At 37.1% G+C, this 12,263-nt stretch overlaps 1 long non-coding RNA gene across 1 annotated transcript in view; it reads left to right on the top strand.

Moving 5' to 3' along the window:
* The window catches only part of LOC148037061 (uncharacterized), a 37,551-nt gene extending 36,898 nt beyond the window's left edge, over positions 1-653 (top strand). The window contains exons 2-3 of the long non-coding RNA XR_015690573.1: positions 2-67; positions 196-653. This is a non-coding gene — a long non-coding RNA (uncharacterized LOC148037061). The remainder of the gene's footprint in view (position 1; positions 68-195) is intronic.
* Positions 654-12,263: the final 11,610 nt, after the last annotated feature.

Here is a 12,263-nt window from a genome sequence, read left to right as displayed (position 1 = left end):
GGTGGCTAGGGCGACAGCTTTTGTATTGGGCCTCACTTATGGCACAGTAAAAATGGCGTACTATCGGGTAAGGTTTTCAGTAGAGCTATCTAGTGGATTAACGCAATGAAATACTAGGTTTTATTGTTGTTATTATGATATGTAGCAGTGTGGCTTGTTTACTAATAATGTATAATCTTTTTCAAATGATTTCAGGCAGAAGCAAAAGCACATAGAAAAGCAGTAGCCAATGCTCATCAGTAACGATGATAGCACACAGCTGTAAGCTATTGACTGGTTGATTTTGAGACTGATATTCACTTCGTGTTGATGATGGAACTCTTTCAGCAGTGTTGGACCCACTTAATTGATGTCCTCGTCAGAGATGATCTGGAACAGTTTGTGGGACACAATTCATGACAATAATTGGACAAAGTTGGCCATTGGTCATTGTTAATTTTTTGGTGCGTTCCTTTAGCACTGAAAATTTGATAATATGGTTTGGTATGTACTCAGTAGCCCGTGTGAAGGACAGTGGGCTTTAAACATTTTTCCGTGATCTGTACTACCACAGAGGATGAGGTTATAGGCTTTTCGCAATCCTTTCCAGTTTAAAATTTTGAACCCCAGGCCATATTTGAATGCTTCACTTTTTCAGTGGATTGTCTTTAAAAGGGTAGTTTTCTGATTGCTGGTCTGAAAGTTTTGTTGTTAATGGTAGTTGTAAAGAAAACTTCATCGCCTTATGTTCTACACCCTGGGGTCGCCTTCCAAGCATGAACCTATCATTGATTGCCAATTTCAGTTCTCTGTATTGATGTTCTGGCTAACTCTTATGAGAAGGAAACATGAACTCGAGGTCCTTGTGTATACAGCAATGTCCTAGCAAGCTGTGGGGTCTGCACAATAATCATTGCTTTGAGGCTCTTGTATGATTATGGTGGTCTTCTCAGTTCCAATGGTCCTGTGGCTCTTTTTGATTTCTTCTTTAAGAGAAACTTGGAGCAGGCTCATGTTATCTTAACCACAAGACAAGGCAAGAGATGATAAAATTGTTTCAATAATGCAAGTATTTCATGTTAACTTGTATCTTATACACTAAGCTTTCACCTCAATTTTAATATTTGAGCCAGCAAAGAATGGAGCCTTAAATGAAAGCTTGCATCTACTTGGGAGCCGTTAGTTCAAGAGCTTAATAAGCTTTGGATTTGAGCTTGTTAAAGAGAGAAGCCAGATCGTAGAAAGATGAGTAATAGAGCATTTTCCTTGCTAGGGGATCTTTGTACCTTTGCTTTCTACATTGTGTACTTATAGGTTCTCTTAGTCTGCAAGCAAAGGAAGTAGGCTTGCGATTAAGCAAAACTTGTAAGAAGCACTGGTGTGTGTGGCGGTAGCAGATCATCATTACCATTGTTAAATTTGGTCCAAATTAGGGAGATGCCTATACTGTTGTGCATATCGATCCCTATTAAAAAGATACAAATCATGTAGTGCTTTTTATGGGTGTATTGTAGGAGTGTTGGAAGCTCATTGTTGGTATTTCCATCTCTCTAGTAGTGCTAATCTTATTAGGCTTTATTGAGGTGATACTTGATGAATGGTGGCTACTAAAATAAGATGCCGAATTTCTCAGGTTCAATAGTCTTGTATGAGAAATTCATTTTTGTGCTCTTTGTTTGCAGAAATTAACAAGTCTTGAAGGATAATTTGTATATTTGACTTAAATGTATAGATTGCGATGTTTTAATTACGCATAAGTCTTGAGCTAGTTAATGGGCTCAAAAAGGTTTAATTTGATGCTAGCAAGAAGATGATATGCCACATATATTGTAATAAGCTTACTAAGCAAAAGCTTTAACCTTGCAAGTTTTGTAACTTTCTCAATACCCCAATCATATAGTGGGACCCTCTAGCATGAATCATATTTAGTGGATCCTTTTGTGTGTTTAAGTGAAAGAACATTCCAATGGAGATTCAAAAAAAAGTCATTATTGCATTTTTCAGCGTACAAATATCATAGTTCATAAAAAAAAGTAGGAATGTCTTACTATATTTTATGGTTTTATTGCTAGATTTGAATGATTTTGACTACCTGTATGCCTCATAACTCTATAGTATCACATCTTTTGTTCTCTCCTTTTGTGGGGCTCATTCTTACCTTTTGATTCAATATTCATCGAGTTTTCATTATCATGATTCTAAGCACTTGTTGATTTGGACCTTAATTTTCTTATGCTTCAGCTCTCATTTTTATAGTAGTGCATTTTCCATGATCCTTGAGCTTTCATTGATGTGACCCTTTTTTAGGCAAATAGGAAGAATCAAAGATGAGGACAAAATGGATGAAGAGAAGAACTAGCAGAGTTTATGGTTGTGCTCCCTTGCCCATATTGGCCCTATAATTCTAACTCACACGATTCAACAAGGTATTGCTTTTGAGAGAGAGAGAGAGAGAGAGAGAGAGAGAGAGAGAGAGAGAGAGGAGAGTGGTGAGGGAGAGGGAGAAGAGATGAGAGGGGTAATGAGAATTAGAGAGAGGAAGTGTAGTGAGAGCTAATATGAGAGAGAGAGAGAGAGAGAGAGAGAGAGAGAGAGAGAGAGGATTGAATAGTGAGATTGAAAACAAAAAAAAAGAGGGAAAAGAAGTACAAGTCCACACCTTCATTATTCACCCAACTCCTTGTTCTATCCTTGTTGATTCCATTCAAGGCTCTAGCAAAAAGAGAGATTTGCTAAGCCATTTTTGTGCCAAGAGAAGAAAGTGGGGAAGGACCACATGTGATAGAGACAACATCAAAGCTAGTAAGGCCATAATGATCTCTTTCATGGGAACCACCAACGAGGGAGTGTTGACCTTCCATTGTTAAGTTGATGAGTCCAAGTTTGTCATAGCATTGATACGTTATACTCAAGATTTCTTGGAAAGAATTGTATGCATTATGTTGGTATGATTGCTTGTTGATTGTGCTTGTGCTTGAGGTAGTTGGATTCATGTGACTAACTAAGGCCATTGATCATTGGACTAGCCCTAAGGTCTAGGGGGAATGTTGGAGAGAATGAGCTAGATTCCCAAAAGGCACTTCTTGGATCAAGAGCCAAGTGGTGAAGAAGGCCAAGCATGCTGTTACTTTATTACCTTAGGTGGAGGAGCTTAAAGGGGCTTTGATAAAGTAAATCCCTTGGTGGCCTATGATAGACATGTGAGAACTTTGTGATCCCCATTTCTTGGATAGGGACACAAAAGACCTTGAATTATAGATGAGGTGAAATGACTTCATGGGACCCATGTGTGCCATGGGGAAAGGAACCGAACTCTAATACGAAGAAACTATTTTTCAATAGTTGAGTATTGATGTGTTTTGCAATAAGGACTAGGCAAGAAGGAACCTTGTATAATGGCATAATTAAGTAAGTTGATTGTATATGTCAAAATAGCATGGTAGTATAAATTGTTTAGATGACTCAAGTTTGTTGGGTGCATGGTATGAAGAATGCATGGATGGAAGTTCGAATGACGCTATCATATGTATAGGTGAACTTGATAAGTTCGGTGAATTTCTATGTGATTACTTAGGTTTAGAGTTTATTGATAATGATCACCTAAGTAGCAAGATAGAACCCAAACAAACATTGTTTTAGGGAAAAATGGTAGTAGAGCGCTAGTCCTTGAGGCCATGGAAGCAACTGCCATTTTGTATGACGCAAGTGTGGTGTTAGTTACTTTGGTCCTTTAGGGGATGTGAAGTGATCTCTTTAAGAGGTGTGTTAGATGATTGTTTTAGGTTGTCAAAAATTAGACAGCTATTCCTTATTACTATCAAAGTTGATTGTTGTAGTATATAAGAGATTTATGAAGGTGATCCTTGGATCACACATCCAAAACTTGATTTTTTGTTTATCACCATGCATGTGAAAGCCGCTTATCATAACAACCTATAAAGAAATGACCACACATAAACAATAGCGTTCAAACCCAAGTGCCTTCCGAAACATTAACAAAAGTTACCTTGCTTTTATTGCTTTTACTGTGCGTAGGAAGATCTTATATTTTTTAGGGATCATCAGGTTTGATCCTATTGGATTGAGGCCTTGCCATTCGTTGTGAGATAGCCTTGAAGATTGCACGATCGAATAAGTACATGCATTTGATGGGGTACAAAGGGTGTTGTTCGTGAGAGATATTGAAGTGACTAGTGAACAATGACTTCTCTAGCCTAACTAGGGTTGATTACATCGTCACATGTGGCATTAGAGTATAAGTTTATGAACACATATGTGATTTATTCTTATTTTATTAATTACATATTAAAATAATTGTTTCATGAAAGGACATTCATTTGAATTACTTAGTGAAAACTTACTCCATCCTGGTGGAAACTTAGTTCAAGCCATTTCCAAGAGGGTTTGATTGAGAAGTGAAGAGTAGTTTGCCTATGAAGGAAGAAATTTCTCAAATTAAGGTAAGAGAAAGAAGGGGTAATTGGAAAGAGTTGGTAAAATGAATTCGAGGGTTTGAATTAAGAATGTTTGTGTGGATAGCTAAATCAAGTGTGGAGTGTGATAAAAATGTGTCTAATGAAAATAAGGATAATTAGATTACCCTAGCTCTTGTTGAGGGGCGTCTTGACTTCTCTAAGGGGGAGAGAATGTAATGTTCCCAATATTTCATATTGGCTTTATTATTCATGGGAATATAGGAGGAAATGGGCTCTTTTTAAAAAGGCAATAGACCTTAGCAATTTTTTGAAAAAAGGAAAAAAAGAGAAAAATTCGCTTCATCATTTTCCTCATCATCATCACAAAATCATATTTGTAAAGCTTACCAATCAATCATGAATCCATAATGATTGACTTGAAAAGCATAGACATGGATGAATCAAATGATGACTAGTGAGTAGATAGAGATGAATGAAGAGTAGCAGTGAGACACTCTGTAGCTCCCTCCCCCCACATACAATTGAACAAGGCATTGGCTGAGAGAGAGAGAGAGAGAGAGAGAGAGAGAGAGAGAGAGAGAGAGAGAGAGAGAGAGAGAGAGAGAGAGAGAGAGAGAGAGAGAGAGAGAGAGAGAGAGAGAGAGAGAGAGAGAGAACAATGAGAGAGAAAGAGTAGAAGGAGAGATGGTGTAAGAGTTAATTAGAGAGGGGAAGTGAGAGAAAAAGAGAGTATGTGAGAGTGAGAGTAAGAATGAAATAGAAAGAGAGGGAGGGGGAGAGAGTAGTGAAAGAGATAGAAAAAGAGAGTGAAGTATAGAGAGAGTGAGATAGAGGGAGGCATTGGAGAAGTTATCTTAAGAGGAGAGAGAGAGAGAGATAGAAATTAGATAGTGAGATTAGAAAGATAAACGAGGGGGAAAAGAAGGGACCACTCTAATTCTTCACCTAGCTCCTTATTCCATTTTTTGATTCTGTCCAAGACTATCACGAAAAGTGATATTCACAACCCATTATGGTACCTAAGAGAAGAAGGGACGTGGGAAAGGAATCCATGTGCCATGAAGAATATATTGAAGCGGTTGTAATCATCTCAACCATGGGAGCCAACAACAAGGGAGTAATTGACCTTTCATTACCAAGTTGACAATCATAAGTTTCTCATAGTGTTTACATGGGAAAGGAATCCATGTGCCATGAAGAATATATCGAAGTAGCCACAATCATCTAAACCATGGGAGCCAACAACAAGGGAGTAATTGACCTTTCATTACCAAGCTGACAAGTATAAGTTTCTCATAGTGTTGATACACTGTAATTCATATTGTCAATATTTCTTGAAATTGATTATATCTATTGCAATAATATGATTGCTTTATGATTATGCTTGTGATTGTGAGGAGAAGATTCAAATTGATATATGAGATACATATCTATCAATATAAGTGCAATACCTAGCTCTACATTGGTGCCATGGAACACTAACAACGGCTCCTTACTTTACAACTACATTGAAGTGTTGATGGCGTGGTCTTCTTGCATGTGCTTGTTCTTTACTTTTATCTCCTTTGCTCACACAACTTGTATGGGTTTCCTCTTTCATATATAAGCTATCAATAAAAGTAAAAATTACTTTTCCCAAATGGGAAACCCAGATGTAGTTCGTAGAAGTTGAAATGAAAATCCTATCAATATTCCTTACATAATGCAAACTAATTGCAATATAGCCACTTGTGTTCCATCCAATCATTAAAGGTTCTTGATAGATGGTCCAACTACTTTTATAGGGTTTTCTTATTTCCTTTTGCTATTTTCTCTTTGAACACATAAAATTGCAAAAGATCTTGCCATCTAAAGGAACATCCCTCCATTATTTGATAGTATGATGCTGAACGAGATTGTCAACTAGTAAGGAAAAGTGCAAGTTTGTCTAAAGAGATATTGCCGACCCACAAGTTTTTCCAAAGACATGCTTATGCTTTCAAAGGAGGAAGATGTCACATGTGAGCTTGCCATGCATTGCTTATTTGTGATATCCAACTCATTGTGTAGTGAAGAGTGCCAACATTCTACTTTGGGTTTGGATCGTTGTGAGCAAGGTGCTCTTTTAACATGTACATCAGATATTGCTATTCCATAAACCATGTACTAGTAATCAATTTGTTACTTCTAAAGAACCTTGCCTAAGATATGCTTTCTCTTCCAAGGAATCCTCTTCATCTAGCTCGGCTATCCAAAACAATCCTATATTTCTCTATTCAATCATTGGGCTAATCTATGGAGCTTAATTGATCGCCTTTTGGGTTTCAACCATACTTGATATTTAAGGAAACTAAAACTATACCTAGTTATGAGGCTTTAGTGGAAGTTTATGTGTGCTTGACAAATATCCAAGAAGCATAGCCAATGTTGATTGGATTCATTTTCATAAATATTCAAATTGATTCAATTTATCTTGGTATTATGATGCATCCTCTTCTTCTTCTTCTTCTTCTTGTAGTGCAAAACTTCTATCTCTCAAGCTCGTTAGTCTCTTGCAAGATAAACTTCCTTCACATTGCATCTTTAGTAGTCAAAAGTCACAATTATCATCAATGGGGAATCAACTTCAGGTTTTCTTTGTGTACCTTATTATAAGAGAGAAATAGTCCCAAAAGGGTTGTGTAAGGGAGGCTATTGATTATGATGTTTTGTATGTTCAAGTTCTCTCTCACATATTAATGGCAAAGGTAGGCATGGTTGCATTCACAACTCACATGTCACAAGGATATTTCTTACTTTAGAAGGAAAAGTTGAGCTTAAGTTATTATTGAGAATCTTGGCACTATCATCCTTCTCATTCATTTAGCCACATGTTACCACATCCATGCCACATCAGTAAATTGATAGTCATTTTTGGGCAAAAAATGCGAGTCTTTGAAAGTCTTTCATTTCTCGATATTTTCTTTTAGTTCTCAAAGTATTGTATGATCCAAAAACTCTTTTATAAGAGTAATTCAGCTCTAAATTGAAATGGATATTTTTTTCCTACTCACATTCCAAAAATACATTTCAACTCCATTTTGCCTAAAAAACATAGAGTCCTTAAAAACATAGGATGTGGTTGTATAGGCAAACTAGCTAACCTTGGGTGCAAAGAGACTATCTCATTAGGGGTAAAATAGACTTGAAAGGGGTGGTGTAAAGGAAAGGTGCATTAGTGAATATGATGTATAGTGAGTGTTAAGTTGAAAAATATGGTTTCTTTTTCAAAAGGTTAAAAATAAGAAAAGTGGGTATGAATGCATTTTATAATTGGATTTTTAAAAATAGGATGTAGTAAAAAATAATCAATTTCCCAAAAGATCCTTGGTAATGAGAAATTATGTTTTTGAAATCATTATGTTGAATAAAATATATGTTCACAATTTGGCCTTTGTGGATGCTGTTTTGAAAAAGATGGGTGTGGGAGGTATGATCCCCAGCTTGCACTCAAACCCGTTCGCATATGAACTTTAAGAATCTTAATTTGGACCCCCATCTTTATTGGACTCTAGAGGAATCTAATTGCCTATCCCACTTGGAAAAAACAAAACCATCAATCAAGCAACAAAACATAGTCTATCATATAAAAGGACTAAAAATCAACACCTTCCTCCAACCAAATTGAAACTTGTAATAATCCATACCCACACTAGAGTTAGTATTGATGTCGAATTAGTATTGGAGCTTATTGAATTCACATGAACATCTAACTCAATACGACATCTTAACAAAACTATTTAAAAGCCTCAAGGGATAGATAATAGTCAAACCTAGAACAAAGATGTACTAATCCACATAGATATTCTTCTATGTTTATTTGCAAATATATGGTTAGAGAATTCTTCACATCTACATTTGGAGAAGGTCTGGATATGGTGGATTTTGTGCATAGAGGCGACTCATGTGTGGAAATTTGCGGGATCTAGAGCATGGCAGTGGCTATGGTGGATGAAAGAAGAAGAATGAACTCATGATGACAGAGACACTTAACTTGACTATTACACAAGTGAATTAGGTTCCAAGATGGAGAATTGGACTCATAAACACAATCTTGTGTATAGACTGACAATGATAAGACACTAACTAAAAAGAGAAAGCATCATGCTATTGCTTCCTCATATATGGAAAAGTGGTAGTCAAGTACAATGCTTTATAGTTGCTGGATGGGTAGTAGTTTCCCTTTCTATGCATATGGGATTCAGTCTACTTGCATGTCCTAAGCCCATAACTACCTCATACAAAGAGGCTACAATAGGTGTGATTGCAAATATCTCAACACCCCTCCTCAATCACAACCAGAAAGTACAAAGTGTGTAGAGGCTTTAGTGAAAGCAACACCTGTAAAGTGTGGGCACACCATAAACATGGCAAACACTAGAGGCTATCGCAAAAAAGGCTAAGTGTGGGTACCACAAACATGATGAACATCCAGAGGTTGTAATAGGGGCCTCACAAAGTGTACAAAGGCTGTAGTACAAGGCTACATGAGGAGTTTACAAGCTTATGCCAGAAGTGTTAGGGCTAGGCATTACAAAAGCTAAAAAAGTCTAGTAAAAAATTGGGTCAAGGACGGGCAGGCCCTTGTAGTTTTTAGCATTTATTTTGGCATAGATCTTCAATTTATTGTAGGTCTTCTTGTCGATGTAGTCCAACTTCTTTTATTGATCTTGTACTTGTTCTTCACTTTGCTATTTTGGTCCTCCTGGTTGATCTTCTTCTTCTTCTTCTTCTTCTTCTTCTTCTTTTCCTCCACTTTGCTCTTTTGGTCCTTTCCTTTATGGTCCTTCTGGTTTGCTTCTTTATTGACTTTTCTTGCATTTGTCTTCATGTTCATGTCCCCGTCAAGCAAAGGTATCATCTTTGAGGCAATGGAAATGTGTTCAAAATCTTGCACTTCTTCCAAGGTAGCAAGTAGTTCTACAAATGGAGATATTGATGGCATTTGGATATAGGCACATCTTCCATGTCTTCCTGCAAGTAGAATAAACACATATTCTATGTGGTATAAGAAAGTAGAAATGATTGCACTACTGTTTATGAATGGCATCTTCATGAAGGTCTTCATGTTTGTCATTATAATTACTCAGAATCAACCTCAAATATCTCATTTTGCAGCAGAAGAGTTGAAATAATTTGTGTCAAAAAACACAAGTCCAAGGTAGTGTGAAGACACACTTTGTAGTATCAAGAGATACTATGTCTGGACTTGATCTTGATGATGATTCTTGATGCTTGTCTTGTCCTTCGACTTGAGTCCCTTCCTTACTGGTAAATCACTTGAATTCTTGCTAAAATGAGGTTGTGTTTGTTGAATACTAAGAAATTCTCAGTAGCAAAGACTTGAGTTCACCAAGATTGGGCCACGAGAAACGAGGCTTGAATGTTAATGACTATGGTGTTGATGTTGCTGCTTGAGCCTTCAAATTTGCCAAAAACTTCAAAGCATCTCCAAGAACTTCCCCTCCTTGATGTGTGGATTTGCTAGAAACTTCAATGCTAGGGTGGTTATGCTTTGGCTTGGTTGGCAGGAGAGAGAAACTGAAGGAAAGATGAAGCTTTGATATTGTAGCTATGGAGTCTCTACAACTAGGGTTCTAACCTGACTAATAAACTAGCTCGTGCAGACGATTGGCGCAGCAATTAAGGAAATAATTAGTGGGGAGAGAGCTTATATTAGGAGCTTCAAATGCCCTATACACGTAGGGTAAGGCATAGCACAGGCGGGCTCCACAAACTATATGACTAGACTGCATATCTGAAATGGTAGCAACTGACGAATTGCATAATGCTAGGCTCAAGGCACACCAATGTTGGGGTCTATGGTAATAGGCACAGATGCCCTGGGTTAGGAAATATTTTTGTAGAAGAAAGCATGAGGAAATATAGCCGGTAGAAGGAGATCAAGAAGCTCCAAGACAAGTGGGTGCAGGCTGGCTATGGCTAATAGGTAGAGAGAGTGACATTCAAGTGAGGAGATGAAGTTAGATACTCAACTTGAGCTTGGACTGAGCTGGAGAGGGACTGAGAGAGCAAAGAAGAACTGTGCCATGCCCAACTAGGCTCTGATACCATGTGGAAATTTGTGGGATCTAGAGCATGGAGGTGGCTATGGTGGATGGAAGAAGAAGAATGAACTCATGATGATAGAGACACTGGACTTGACTATCACACAAGTGAATTAGGTTCCAAGATGGAAGCTTGGACTCATAAACACAAACTTGTGTATAGATTGACAATGAAAAGACACTAATTGAAAAGAGAAAGTATCATGCTATTGCATTCCTCATATATGAAAAGTGGTAGTCAAGTATAATGCTTTATAGTTGCTGAATGGGTAGTAGTTTCCCTTTCTGTGCATATGGGATTCAGTTTGCCTACATATCCTAAGCCCACAAATTCCTCATACAAAGAGGTTACAATAGTTGTGATTGAAAATATCTCAACATCATGTAGGGTATCCATCACTAGCATTACATTTCCCTACTTGCACACTCATCATCACACATTGTGAAGTGGTGGTCAATGCACTTTGGAAAAACATGGCTGTTGATCCTCCTTTAACATTACTACCAATCATTGGGTAGGGAGCATAGAGGAAAAAAAATTAAAGGCCAAATAATTATATAAATAGGTTATCCACTACAAAATTACCCCTATGGGATATAGGAAAGACAAATTAACTTGAATACCATAGAAAATTCGGTGCAAGGTGGAGTGCTCAAGGAACTTTTGCACGCAACAAGGAATGTAATGGATAACATAGTTGGAGGAGATATTTAGCCTATGCATAACAATAAAGGAAGCTACTCAAGTCATTCTTGCATACAATAAGGAATGCAATGCACAACATAGTTGCAGGAGATGTTCACCCTATGCCATAACAATCAAGGAAGAGCATGTATGCATTCTAGGGAAACAATAAAGCCTGATGATCTTATTAACATTGTTAACAAACCAAGGGAAACTTTGTTAAGATTAATGGCATTTGAATGAGGTGTTCAGGAACATCCAAACATAATCAACTCTTCAGTGTTATCAACATTTTTAATTTGATAGAAATTAGCTAAAAAGTATACGACTATGTATTAAATGATTAAATTTACTCACTTGAAGGAGAGAGGTGTAGATGTCTCAACCCTACCAAGGCCTTGGAATATAAGGGTGGCTTGATACTATGTGAATATAAAAGTATAAGTGTTAATAGGAAAGCTTGCATTAACTGAAAAAACAAGCTAGCGTCTAATTTGGAGATTAAGGATGCTTTCTCTGTTTCTTATACAAAGCTTAGTAACTTTTTTGTTTGAAAAATTGTAGGTAGAAACAATGAAGAAGTTCTATACAATGTAGTGTAATTGTATGTAGAGCCTCTTTAACATTTATATAGTGTTTCTTGCAACCTTTTTAATATTTGATAATGTGTTGCATAGTACGGTGGTAAGTTGGATTTTATGATAAATATGGATGAGTGGGAGGATCTGATCAAGAGGCATAGGTATGAGAAAATAAGCATTACACAAATGAGAGAAACTTTGGGGCATGCTTTTGATGAAAGTGTGATGAGGAAATTTAGTGTGCCATTAGAGAAGGATATCTAATGGTTGGAGTTTTTCCAGGTTCCAAAAAAGAGCCGCAAAATATTCTAATGGATGTTTGCCAAACCATGTATTTTAGACATTATCAAGAAACAACAAAGTGGAACTTCCCTTAATGTCCTAGATATTGGTTATTTTAAATTTGAGTGTCATCATGTTCAAAGTGGAAGTGCAAGATTAGGATCTTTGAAATGCGAAGTGGCATGAGATGAAGATTACCATGGCTTTGGCATAC

This window comes from Lygodium microphyllum, chromosome 4, assembly GCF_053477565.2.
Source record: "Lygodium microphyllum isolate KBCC chromosome 4, Lygodium_microphyllum_v1.1.10, whole genome shotgun sequence".
Lineage (NCBI taxonomy): Eukaryota > Viridiplantae > Streptophyta > Polypodiopsida > Schizaeales > Lygodiaceae > Lygodium > Lygodium microphyllum.
This window is presented reverse-complemented; position numbering and strand designations above follow the sequence as displayed.